This window comes from Pleurodeles waltl, chromosome 1_2 (assembly GCF_031143425.1).
Source record: "Pleurodeles waltl isolate 20211129_DDA chromosome 1_2, aPleWal1.hap1.20221129, whole genome shotgun sequence".
Lineage (NCBI taxonomy): Eukaryota > Metazoa > Chordata > Amphibia > Caudata > Salamandridae > Pleurodeles > Pleurodeles waltl.
Genome location: NC_090437.1, coordinates 340319580 through 340332947, shown reverse-complemented (window position 1 = coordinate 340332947; position 13368 = coordinate 340319580).

The following is a 13368-nucleotide window of genomic DNA, read 5'->3' as shown; positions in this document are numbered from 1 at the left end:
CCAGTGAGATTTGTTCACTTTTCTGGTTTCACAAGCCCTCTCAAAAGCTGTGAACCATTTGGTGATGTCATCACCATCTTCATATTTAGTTACAATCCCTTTGGGGATTTTCAACATGTCAGGAGAATCTCCGACCCTAGTTATGTTGCTGCCACCATTGATGGGTCCTAGGCCCATCTCTTGTCTTTCCCTTTCTATGGCTAGGATCTGTCTTTCCAAAGCCAATCTTTTGGCCATCCTGGCTAACTGGATGTCCTCTTCACTGGAGTTATCCTCAGTGATTTCAGAGTTGTTGGTCCCTCCTGTGAGGGAACCAGCATCTCTGACTATTATTTGTGGAGTCAGGGCTTGAGAAGCCCTGTTCTCCCTAGATAGGACTGGTGGAGGGGATTCTTCCTCCAGTTCACTATCATCCTCCTCTGTGTTATCCACAGAGGGGTTGGCTCTATCATACTCTGCCAACAGCTCCTGGAGCTGTACTTTGGTAGGTCTGGAGCCCATTGTTATTTTTCTTATGTTACAGAGTGACCTTAGCTCTTTCATCTGGAGATGGAGGTAAGGTGTGGTGTCGAGTTCCACCACATTCATCTCTGTACTAGACATTATTCTTCTAAAAGTTGGAATGCTTTTAAGAATCTACAACTAGTTCTAGAATCTAATTCAAACTTTTACAAACTTTTAAACTCTAAAAGAAATGCTAACAGGGACTAACACAAGGCCCTAGCAGGACTTTAAAGAATTTAGAAAACTTTTCAAATTGCAAAAATCAATTTCTAATGACAATTTTGGAATTTGTCGTGTGATCAGGTATTGGCTGAGTAGTCCAGCAAATGCAAAGTCTTGTACCCCACCGCTGATCCACCAACGTAGGAAGTTGGCTCTGTATGTGCTATTTCAAAGTAAGGAATAGCATGCACAGAGTCCAAGGGTTCCCCTTAGAGGTAAAATAGTGGTAAAAAGAGATAATACTAATGCTCTATTTTGTGGTAGTGTGGTCGAGCAGTAGGCTTATCCAAGGAGTAGTGTTAAGCATTTGTTGTACATACACATAGACAATAAATGAGGTACACACACTCAGAGACAAATCCAGCCAATAGGTTTTGTATAGAAAAATATCTTTTCTTAGTTTATTTTAAGAACCACAGGTTCAAATTTAACATGTAATATCTTGTTTGAAAGGTATTGCAGGTAAGTACATTAGGAACTTTGAATCATTTCAATTGCATGTATACTTTTCAAGTTATTCACAAATAGCTATTTTAAAAGTGGACACAGTGCAATTTTCACAGTTCCTGGGGGAGGTAAGTTTTTGTTAGTTTTACCAGGTAAGTAAGACACTTACAGGGTTCAGTTCTTGGTCCAAGGTAGCCCACCGTTGGGGGTTCAGAGCAACCCCAAAGGTACCACACCAGCAGCTCAGGGCCGGACAGGTGCAGAGTTCAAAGTGGTGCCCAAAACGCATAGGCTTCAATGGAGAGAAGCGGGTGCCCCGGTTCCAGTCTGCCAGCAGGTAAGTACCCGCGTCTTTGGAGGGCAGACCAGGGGGGTTTTGTAGGGCACCGGGGGGGACACAAGCCCACACAGAAATTTCACCCTCAGCGGCGCGGGGGCGGCCGGGTGCAGTGTTAGAATCAGCGTCGGGTTCGCAATGGAAGTCAATGAGAGATCAAGGGATCTCTTCAGCGCTGCAGGCAGGCAAGGGGGGGCTTCCTCGGGGAAACCTCCACTTGGGCAAGGGAGAGGGACTCCTGGGGGTCACTTCTGCAGTGAAAGTTCAGTCCTTCAGGTCCTGGGGGCTGCGGGTGCAGGGTCTTTTCCAGGCGTCGGGACTTAGGTTTCAGAGAGTCGCGGTCAGGGGAAGCCTCGGGATTCCCTCTGCAGGCGGCGCTGTGGGGGCTCAGGGGGGACAGGTTTTGGTACTCACAGTCGTAGAGTAGTCCGGGGGTCCTCCCTGAGGTGTTGGTTCTCCACCAGCCGAGTCGGGGTCGCCGGGTGCAGTGTTGCAAGTCTCACGCTTCTTGCGGGGAGTTTGCAGGGTTCTCTAAAGCTGCTCCTTTGGATAAAGTTGCAGTCTTTTTGGAGCAGGTCCGCTGTCCTCGGGAGTTTCTTGTCGTCGTCGAAGCAGGGCAGTCCTCAGAGGAGTCAGAGGTCGCTGGTCCCTTTGGAAGGCGTCGCTGGAGCAGAGTTCTTTGGAAGGCAGGAGACAGGCCGGTGAGTTTCTGGAGCCAAGGCAGTTGTTGTCTTCTGGTTTTCCTCTGCAGGGGTTTTCAGCTAGGCAGTCCTTCTTCTTGTTGTTGCAGGAATCTAGTTTCTAGGTTCATGGAGAGCCCTTAAATACTAAATTTAAGGGCGTGTTTAGGTCTGGGGGGTTAGTAGCAAATGGCTACTAGCCCTGAGGGTGGGTACACCCTCTTTGTGCCTCCTCCCAAGGGGAGGGGGTCACATCCCTAATCCTATTGGGGGAATCCTCCATCTGCAAGATGGAGGATTTCTAAAAGTTAGTCACCTCAGCTCAGGACACCTTAGGGGCTGTCCTGACTGGCCAGTGACTCCTCCTTGTTATTCTCATTATTTTCTCCGGCCTTGCCGCCAAAAGTGGGGGCCGGGGCCGGAGGGGGCGGGCAACTCCACTAGCTGGAGTGTCCTGCGGTGCTGTGACAAAGGGGTGAGCCTTTGAGGCTCACCGCCAGGTGTTACAGCTCCTGCCTGGGGGAGGTGTTAGCATCTCCACCCAGTGCAGGCTTTGTTACTGGCCTCAGAGTGACAAAGGCACTCTCCCCATGGGGCCAGCAACATGTCTCGAGTGTGGCAGGCTGCTGGAACCAGTCAGCCTACACAGATAGTCGGTTAAGTTTCAGGGGCACCTCTAAGGTGCCCTCTGTGGTGTATTTTACAATAAAATGTACACTGGCATCAGTGTGCATTTATTGTGCTGAGAAGTTTGATACCAAACTTCCCAGTTTTCAGTGTAGCCATTATGGTGCTGTGGAGTTCGTGTAAAACAGACTCCCAGACCATATACTCTTATGGCTACCCTGCACTTACAATGTCTAAGGTTTTGCTTAGACACTGTAGGGGCACAGTGCTCATGCACTGGTACCCTCACCTATGGTATAGTGCACCCTGCCTTAGGGCTGTAAGGCCTGCTAGAGGGGTGTCTTACCTATACTGCATAGGCAGTGAGAGGCTGGCATGGCACCCTGAGGGGAGTGCCATGTCGACTTACTCATTTTGTTCTCACTAGCACACACAAGCTGGTAAGCAGTGTGTCTGTGCTGGGTGAGGGGTCTCTAGGGTGGCATAATACATGCTGCAGCCCTTAGAGACCTTCCCTGGCATCAGGGCCCTTGGTACCAGAGGTACCAGTTACAAGGGACTTATCTGGGTGCCAGGGTGTGCCAATTGTGGGATCAAAAGTACAGGTTAGGGAAAGAACACTGGTGCTGGGGCCTGGTTAGCAGGCCTCAGCACACTTTCAATTCAAAACATAGCATCAGCAAAGGCAAAAAGTCAGGGGGTAACCATGCCAAGGAGGCATTTCCTTACACTAACCTTTTGGGATCAGATGTCTTAAAAAGCATTCCTTGAATGTGGGTTTAAACCATATTTTTGTAAGTCAAAATACTGCCAGGCCTAAATATTTGGAAGCTGTGCTTGTTTGTTAAAAGGCGCAAAGATTTTCTGAGGAGCCAACCACTGGTGCTAGTTTATTCAGGAGTTACCTAATATAAAGGCTACATCCTCTTGATTCCATCACTTGTCTTTAATTTTCCCTCTTATACGTTCTGTCTCTTTATCCCACCTGCGCATGTTCTTTTTCAATACTGCTTAATTTCTATGCCATTTTTAGGTGGGGCTTACCAGAGAGCGCAGAAGTCTGATGGGGAAAGACATATTGTAGATTTCCCAAGAATATATATAGGTTTGGAGCCCATGCATTGCTTACCATTGGTTTGCTTTCCTGTAACTCCCATTTGCCTGTTTGTTATTAGTGTCTCAGCTTGTTAATCTTGTTTTTGCCTCTGCCACGGAACACAGCATTGTTACCATCTCTGTTGATTGGCTGGCTTGTGTGCTTTCACTGCTGTCATTTCAAGCACTACTTTTTGTTTTGGTTGCGCACAACATGAGAGTGTGTTTTCCAACTGTCTCCCTGTGTACTTCTCTTTCCATACTCTCCATATTGCTCACTATTACCTATGTGCCCCTCTCCACCACCCTCCATGTTACACTCACTTTTGTGTCCTCGTTGCAATCTCACCTGTTGTTTCTTTCTCCCACCCTCACCCTCTGTTTTACTTCCCCCCACCAGTGCCCTAAATTTCTGTTACCCATCTGCACTTAAAAATGCTTTCACACATTTTTTCTATATACTTACAGATCCAACTCAGAGTGACAAATAAAAGAAGGGGCTGCATCTTTTTGTAGGCATGCGCATGCATGGTGCACAGGCATGCAAAATTACATGTCTGGCCACACCATATGCCATTTTCATGATTATTATTTACGTCTCAAAAGCAATTTGCCAATACTTGTTTTCCTATGTCTGTCTTCCCTCTCCTTTTTTTGTTTTCAGCCTTTCTCTCTCTTGATCTGGGTCAAATATGGATGTTGTGACAATCTAAAAAAATGAGTACGGGTGCATCCCACGCCTAACCCTTGAACAAATTAAACACTACTGGAAGCAAATAACTACCAAGACAAAAAGTATGGAAGTCAATAGCACAAGTAAAGTGCCAGGCGAAGCACTACATTTGACTTGTCTGGCCATAAAAAAAAATAAAAAAAATAGGGTCTTGGTTGTGAAAATGATTGCTTTTCACAGGTGTACTGTATAGACATCGTGTATCAGCTTCCCTCTTTCTTTCTTCCTAGCTATGAAGGAGATAAAGACAGAAGAAGCTGCCCAATCATATTTACTTAGTGGAATACACATTGGAAAGGAGGAGCAACCCTCCTCTGATTCTGGCTGGCTCATTACCTCTGCAGCAGAGAATTCAGCCTCACGAAGGCACAGTTTAGGAAAACTGCAGACTTCCCTCAGTCACACAGAATTCCAGGAATAAATCTCTGGGCATTTTGAGTTCTCAGCCTTAGGCCTGATTGGCTACAACAAGGCTCCTATCTTCTTGTTCCAGTGCACCAAGGGCATTGAAGAATTGAACCAAAGATTTCTGGAAAACCGGAACCATGCTTGTTTGAAAAACAAAAATGCCTTCGTATTTCATGGCTGAGCAAATCCACCAAACACAAATTACTATGCAACTTCTTGCTGCAGATCCAGTCCACACCGCTGGCATCTTAGAAACTGAAGCGTAATGACAAAGACATGTAATCGGGAACCTGAGGATGAAGAAAACATTGTATTATCAGGATGAAGAATACATTGTATTATGTCACCAAGATTGTGTTTGTCCCCGATTGCATGAAAATACTACAAATGCTGAGGTGTTTGTATGAGATGTAAAACAGAAGCTCTTAATGACAAAGAGACAATACATGCTATAAATAGGTTATACCCAAGGCCCACCAACCAGATAAATACAAGCCTTTGGACAAACTATAACTTGAGAATACAGAGATTTATATAAAGGTAGCTGTAGGGAGGTTTGTGTGCATTCTGAGATAGAATATTTTTTGTTATGTATGGCTCTGGTAGATAGCCACTAGCAGGAATATCTGAATTAAAATCCAGTAACTCACTGCTATGACATAGTAACAGTTGTTTACAAAACCTATTTCCTGCTATTGCTTCTTGATAAAGGAATTCCAGGCAACACTTGCTAGGTTCTCTAATAGTCTGTTAGATCAGAGCACAGCTTCCGGAGAAGAGGGAAGAGAGAGTGGAGGGAGTGGGTGGCAGGACACAATGAGAGGACATGTTATGTATGGCTCAACTTTTACTCTCTGCTCCTGTCTTGTAGTTGAAAAAAGAGGCAGATGATTTTGGGGCCCATACATAACATAAAATTATAGATGGATAAAAAGTGAATTATGGTATTGGTTTTGCCTCAGGGATCTGGTGACATCATAGACAATCGAACTTCGCTCTTATTGTCTATTTGATGGCACTCACATCCCTTCTGTGAAAAAAATCCAAAAAGGTACTGTTACCCACCTATTATCTATATTCATAAGTGCATAATTTATACAAGAAAAGAAATCCCTTTTTCTGTAGAAACACATTATCACATCTTCACAAGGGCAATATATTTTAACAAGCACATGCTAAGCATTAGCCCTTGTGGACTATGTATAAATGCAGTTGGAGGTTGACAAGGGAGTCCACACAACTGTTGAGATTGAACATTTTAACTGATGCGATGTAAAAAGAAATGCTTTTTGGAGAACATAGAAAGGCTTATTTAAGAAAATGAAGTAGTCATGAATTGAAAGAGGCAATGGAAGATCAGAGTAAGGTGAGACTCCAGCAGATGACAAACTCATAATGTTGTTTTATCAATGGTACAAACTACTGTGTGTTCCTAAATCTTTGAGGGTTTAAGGAGGAGCAGGACAAATAATATCTTATACTATTTCTAATGGGTATCAATTATTGTACCATCTTGAAGGCAGATAAGGATGGCCAGTGCTGCTCATCCTTCAAGCCATTGTTAGTGTTAAACATAGCAAATTATGAACAACATTCCACCAAATAGGATGCAGAGATAAATTATTAAGTTGGTACTTGTGAACACACCTATTGTGGTATCACACCAGGACACAATAGGACAATAATTCTGAGGCAACTGACTGAACACAGAAAACAAAAGACAATCCCGTAGAATACACTGTACCTTCTCTTGATGCCTCTGCGTCAGTTACAAATTACGATTGCTGCATAGTGTACTAATGTATATAGATTTTTCTCAGGCTGATACAGCATTTCTGAACTTACTGTGACAAAAATATTGTGCCCTACATATTGTTTTGAAGAATATTGCCCATTGGAGTTAATAATGAACATCCCACATGCTATTTTTGTAAACAACTATTAGGAAACAATATTTATATTAGACAATATTATTGTAAAACATAGATAACGATCACCCTTCTTTGTTCCTTTTCTGAGCTGGCTGTGGAATCACTGCCAGTAATATTAAGGAAGGCCGGGCACCACATAGAGCAGCACCAGTGACAGAAAGCAAGCATATTGTGTCAATCTATGCAGGCAATGTGTCAATCTATGCAGGCAATGTGTCAATATATGCAGGCAATGTGTCAATAAATGTGAAGCCTTCTCAGAGCTTAATAGGAGTTAGTTTGAAGGAGTTGGTCTGATGTCTCGATGTAGTTTAATGAGGTTTATGGGTGCTGGAAGTAGGGGTGAGAGTGTCCTACAGGACCCCCAGAAACCATGCTGAAGTTCAGGGGGTGAACAACCTATAAAGATACTTTACAATTTTGCTTTTATTTTGTCACATTTGCTGTGCTTTCAAAGAAATGCGAGGCAATGTCTTCTGGCTAATTGCTTCCTGTTCTTTCACCTTGGAGGATGGTGTTAACTTTTGAACTATCTAACTATCTTCCTGGGGGTGGAGAAAATGTGGAAAGAAAGGCGCTAGGTTTTCAGTTTTTTTCTAGAACACAACATAATGTAAATACCTGTAACTGTACAAATAATTTAAAATATATCAGCAGTTAAGGAAGCACAAATGAAGTACTTTTTTGTTGTTTTGAAGTGTGATGGAAATAAAGATATTCATAGGATCAAAACAAATCAAGAAATGTTTTTTGGTCATGTGCCAATGACAAATATTTGCTGTAACTCGATTTTCAAACATTATCCTTTGTGCGCTGCCTAGTTTCATCAGTAAGACTGCATGGCAGTGCACATTTAGGGGGTTATTCCAACTTTGGAGGAGGTGTTAATCCGTCCCAAAAGTGACTGAAAAGTGACGGATTTACCACCAGCCGTATTCCAAGTCCATTATATCCTATGGAACTCGTAATACGGCTGGTGGTATATCCGTCACTTTACCGTCACTTTTGGGACGGATTAACACCTCCTCCAAAGTTGGAATAACCCCCTTAGTGTCCTTCCCAATGGAAAATGTGCCAGTTTAACACTACTGTGTGGAGATCCGACGGTGCTCTATGGAACTCACCAACGCATTTGCCCTTCCTAGCATGGGGATCATGGCCATTGGTAAAACGATCGTGTTAACCCGAGGTATTACATATGTTACCAGGAAGTGGTGTTGTAAATAGGTGCAGGTTTCTTTTGCAAATGTGGACACGTTCCCACTATCTTGCGAGAGGCTAGGTTTAGGCAGTGCTTAATTTGTGCTTGTTGTTTCCGGTGCTGAGCACCGGCACTTGTTTCTGAGGGCGGGGGCTTATTCTTATGCCTCAAGCATTTGCTGTGAGTGAAAGACATATAGGGAAGACGGATGACAGGAAAAACTAAAAAGAGTCACAAAGGGAGAAAGTGAAAAGCTTCAAGATTGAGCTGAAAGGGCAACAAGTGGCTTTATATGGATTGAAGAGCCCGTGAGGGCTTCAGGATTACGCCGCCTCAGTATTCTGTGTTCACTCATTTAATTACAGCAGCCGCATGTTTAAGAGGAGGGCTTTGGGCACCGGCCCCTTTGTGTTTACAAATTAAGCACTGGGTTTAGGGTAGGAAAACGAGTGTTGCAACAGTTTCACGAGGAAAGATACATGGGGGTGCTTCATTTAAAATGTTCTACTCTAACATGCAGTTACAATTTACAGCATGGTGGTCCCAGAATCCAAAGTGCTGTAGGCTTAGTTATCATTTACTGCCTGGTAGAGTTGTTGCTGAGCAGGCTTAATGAGCACTTATACATTCCATACAAAGCATAAGTAGTGAGTCTGCTAAAACAGTGTGTGTATGTGTAACATATAGGGATTGTCAGACCATTTGATGTCGTGTGTCCTTTTGGCAGTTGGATCATAATGTCAAGTTGTTCAGAGACATCTTCATGAACAGCTGCAAAACTGCACTGTATTCTACGCAAACACAAATAAGCACAGCCCTTCAGTTTGACTAAAATATGTTTTTTTTCCAACTGGACGGCTGTACTTATTTGTGTTTGTGCAGCTTACATCTACCAAGAAGGTTTGTTGATGTGTTCGCACATCTACGATCATTTGAAATAAGATCCACAGAACATTTCTTCTTGCTGCATGTTATACCTTGGTTCCGAGGTGGGCCAGAAAGGATTTGTCTTGTATATTTTACGACTTTTCTGTAGGGTTACCAGGTATTGAAATACTGGGACATGCACAGGACATAGACATAGGACTAAATAATGGTGCATAGCATGGACACATAAGAATGTAAAGGATTGTTCAAAATAAGTGCAAGAAGACCGGGCCTATTCCATACTTTCAGGATAACCACTGGCTGATTAAGTTCCATTTAAATACGGATACCCTGCAAATTTGAAATGGATCGAGCTCTCCTGGGCAAATGTTGGGGACTATCAGCTTCCAAGATGTAGGGGGGTTGTGCTAGCACAGACATAAGACAGTCACAAGGTACGTTAAAAATAGAGTTTCAGGGGTTTTGCGCTTCAATCCATTTGAAAAAGATTTCAGTAGCCCAAGTAAAGAAGAAACATGGCGTGAGGTAAGGTTACACTGAATCCCTAATTGAAAACATTCGCATTATCCAAATACTGAAAAAAAACAGAGCATTAGTGTACCTCTCCCTGACCTGCTATAGCAACTACAAATAAATATGTGATAAGAGCTGTATGACGAAAATATGAAAAACAACTTTGTATAACCCCTTCCCTTGCTACGATGAACGTCTGTCCACAGTGTAATACAAATGATAGAGAGAAGATGGAAATGAAATCAGGCACACTCGCCTGGCCCTCTCAAAAACTGGAACACGTATTTAAAACAGTCAATAGTGTTGGTACGCCAGGACAGACCAAGGAAAACCGGGACTGGCTGGGGAAATCCAGGCCGTCTGGTCTCCTTATTTGTTTCTGTCATACAACGGAGACAATAACGTTATTGCTCATCCTGTGATGTAAAGCTTAATCTACATGGTTGGAGATGGAGAGGAGGGGGTCTAGTCATTGGAGATATCCCGATGGCATCAATGAGCAGATACTATTCCGCATAGGGAATACTCTGCGCACTTGGTATTTCACAATTGCAGTAATGAAGATAAGATAGCAATTTGGAATGGAGCGTTCCTGGAGTGGGACCTAATTCCCATTCTTATGGAAACAGCTTTGCTGCTTCCAAGGCACAGACAATTGAAGTATGGTAAGGTAAGGCTTGCTCTAGATGTTAGTATCATTGTTTGAGAGGTTTCTTTATTCTCTCTTTAACAGAAGCAGTCATCTGGTTCTCCTTAACCCAGAATAGGTGTCTTGGAAGCCTGTGGAGTGTTTGATGTGGCATTCTAAATGTTCTAATTAGAAGGTGGGGAGAAGCATGGTAGGAAGCTTGTAGAGCCGTGCTGGGTTGGGGGTAATGAATTTTGCCCAATCTCTCACAGACTCAAATGCCTTAAATAACTAAGAGTATCCATCCAAGGGGAATAAAATCAATAAGAGGGAAGAATGAGGGCTGTGTAGTCAGGCTGATGGCAGCAAGTGATTCATTTCTCACTTCCTCTTTAGAATTTATAGATCTGCTGGGTGATTCAAGAGGCAATGCTCAGTGGTAGCTGACACCCTCACGTGAAGATGTAGTACCCCATCAAAGGGGCATTCCCTCCGAACACTTCATTCATTTTAAATACATGGGAAGAGAGCAGGAGGTGAGCATTGCACTTTGGATGATGTTTCTGAGTGATGGCTAAGCCATTCAATATAATTTATTTAGTTTTCCACCACGGACAGCAGACTTGCTTTATAATAGAAAGCCTATCACATGTCTATGCGGAGGTCTGGAAATAGTGCAGATGAGGAAGCGTTAACATTCCTGATGAGAGTACTGGTTGCTGAAGTCCTACCACATGGCAGAATGTGGCATAGATGGAAATAAGGGGACCACTCAGGCTATGTGATGGTGTGATGTTGGGTTGTGGGATTCTGAACACACAAGTTAGTGGGAAGATTCAATTACAATGGTTTTCAGTAACTAGCTTGAATCTCAAACCTTAGCAATATAGGGGGTTATTACAACTTTGGAGGAGGTGTTAATTTGTCCTAAATGTGACGGATATACCACCAGCCGTATTACGAGTTCCATAGGATATAATGGACTCGTAATATGGCTGGTGGTATATCCGTCACTTTACTGTCACTTTTGGGACGGATTAACACCTCCTCCAAAGTTGTAATAACCCCCATAGTCTGTAAAGGGGATGTATCGAATAAAAGGATGCAGAGTTATTTAAGGCAACCTTATCATTTTCCAAAGAACTCAATACACAGTATAAAGACTGCATAGTGTGGATCAAAAATAAAAGTTCCAGCACAGTCCTCAAATCTCTGATGAAAAACCACCAAGCAGTTTGTAAAAAAAGGTCTCTCGCCCACAGATTGTCTGTGGCATGCTTCATTATAGAGTCCCTTATCCAGATGACAGTGCATCTGAATGGGCTCAACTTTCTGTCTCCAATTGTGATCCCCACTATGCAGTCTTTATAGACAGCAGGTCTTATCCATTATAATGTCTACAAAGGGGAACCAATCTACTTTAAAGTCCAGGTGAGGTAAATAAAAGAGGAGATAGACACGATTGCATTCTCTAACAGAACCTGGGACAGACAAGATCTGAAGTATTAAAAAGTCCACAGCTTACCAAAGTGAACACTTGAAGCATTTTGACGTAGTACTAGGATTGTGGGCGAAATTGCCATTTTTTTTGTCTCACCCAATGCATGTTTATCACAAAACTATACAATTGAGCTTTTGTGTGAATGTTGAGACTTTAGCAATGCTTTTAATATTGCAAGTTCACATTTTTCGTAGTCTTGTACATAAGCATAATTTGGTGTAATGTCTCCTCAGAAGTGTCAAATAACCTATATGGAAAAATCTTAAGGAGCAGATTTACAAGCCCCTTGCACCACCAGAGTGGTACTTTTTGCGATGCTCCGGTGGCACAATCTGCACCATATTTACAAGATGGAGTTAAGCCACTTTTGTGGGTTAACACCACCTTGTAAATATGGGTGGCCCCAACACACTTTTCTGCAGCAAGAGGGCATGCAATGGGTGCTGCTGTGGGCATACCCATACAGCACCCATTGCTTTTCGACACTGTCCCAGATTTACAAGGAAACGTAAATCTGAGGCTGAACCAAAAACGAATGCCAACCAGGGCTGTTAGAGTGGAACAACGAGGAGAAATATTTGTATTTCTCATTTGTTCCTCTTTCTATGTGTGCTGCATTCTGCAGCATACATAGAAGGAGCAAATCTCGATTAGTGATTGTTTTTGTGCAGGAAGCTATCCCTATTATTCCTGCAACACAGGCAGCCTTGCACCATGGCACTATTTCTGCGCTGCTGCAGGGGAGAACATAGGGATGCACTGTATTCTTGTAAATATGGTGCATCCCTGCGTTCTGGAAATGAGGCAGCTCAGTGCAGCAAGATTGCTTGCAGCACCATGCTGCACCATTTCCTTGTAAATATGCCCCTAAGTCTGCACTTGTCTACAAAACCCTGATCTTCAACTACCATCTATACATTTAAGAAATGGAAATCAAAGATTAAAAACCAATGTTGTTTGGTTTGCAGCATGCTTCAATGCATGCATGAGTTCAAGTGTGGGGAAAAACTACACTTAGGTTTACAGGAGTTAAATCAGAAAACTGTAAATTGAGGAAGATGTTTGAAAGCTTACTAAATTGGTAATTGGTTGCAAACTGGATTTAAACTGCTAAAGCAGCTTTTGCAATGTTTTAACAATTATAATATAAGGATTTATTAATTTATCACAGTGAATGGAATACATAAGGAATAATTATTTTCTAAATTATTTGATTGAATCGTTAGTTACAAATCAGAAAGATATATTTGTTGTCTTTCTCAGAAATGTTTAAAAATATATTTTTTAAATTATTTCAAATAATCTTCAAAATATATTAAATGTAAAAAACTACAGTAATGTAAACAATTATTATATTTTGTATCTATATATTTATGACATAATCTATATAACAGCAACACACCCTCTATCAATATTTATTATTAAAAATACAAAAATTAAAATCTATCCATTTATTTATGGCATTAGGCACATGAGTGGGTAAATGCATTATCCATGTTTTTGGAATGCATAAACATAAAGCAAATGTCAATGTAGAATTTATTAAGTACATTTTTATCATGCAATTATTTTATTTTTAAATGTGAGACATACAAAGATTTCAAATTCATTCACATTTATGAAAGAGGTTTTTATAAATTTCTAACAAACTAT